The sequence below is a fragment of the Lupinus angustifolius genome, chromosome LG15 (genome assembly GCF_001865875.1).
Source record: "Lupinus angustifolius cultivar Tanjil chromosome LG15, LupAngTanjil_v1.0, whole genome shotgun sequence".
Taxonomy (NCBI): Eukaryota; Viridiplantae; Streptophyta; class Magnoliopsida; order Fabales; family Fabaceae; genus Lupinus; species Lupinus angustifolius.
In genome coordinates this window covers 6,876,281-6,876,938 of record NC_032023.1, presented here as the reverse complement: position 1 = coordinate 6,876,938, position 658 = coordinate 6,876,281, and positions in this window count along the sequence as shown.

The window sequence follows — 658 nt, the reverse complement described above, 5'->3', positions numbered from 1 at the left end:
TTAGACATCATTTTTTGCGTGATCATGTACAAAAAGGTGACTGCGTTCTTGAATTTGTGGAAACATATAAACAGTTAGCAGATATTTTCACCAAGCCCCTTCCCAGGGATACTTTCTATGTGTCTCGTGTTTAAAATGATATGTGTTGAAATGCAAAAATATTTCTCTTGATTGACTATTTCTGTGATTACAAATGTCTCGATTAATCCGTTTCAATGCATGCATGAGTCTTAAAAAGTTGAAACCATTCTGCTGCGTGAAAATCAATTTTTACCATGCTTAATTGATTAAAAACTTGGTGTTAATCGATTACCTGAGCATCAGTTTTTGAAAATTCAAATTTTACATTGGTTTAATCGATTAAACCTGCCCGTTAATCGATTAAAACCAGTAGCATGCATATATCTCTTGATTCTCTTGATTAACTCTTTCTGTGATATATGTTTTACACTTTTTCGGCATTTTTCTCAACCTCCTTTATGCTTTGAGTCTCTGAATTAGTAACCCAACTAATCCAAGTGCACTAAGGTAGGAAAAACTTCATCCTAACCCTCTCAAACCATCAAGAAATCGCACTTTATCATCCTCATTCCACTCCGTTCCCAATTTTCCACCACATAAAACCCTAGGTTAAGTTTGCCTAAATCCTTCTCTGCTC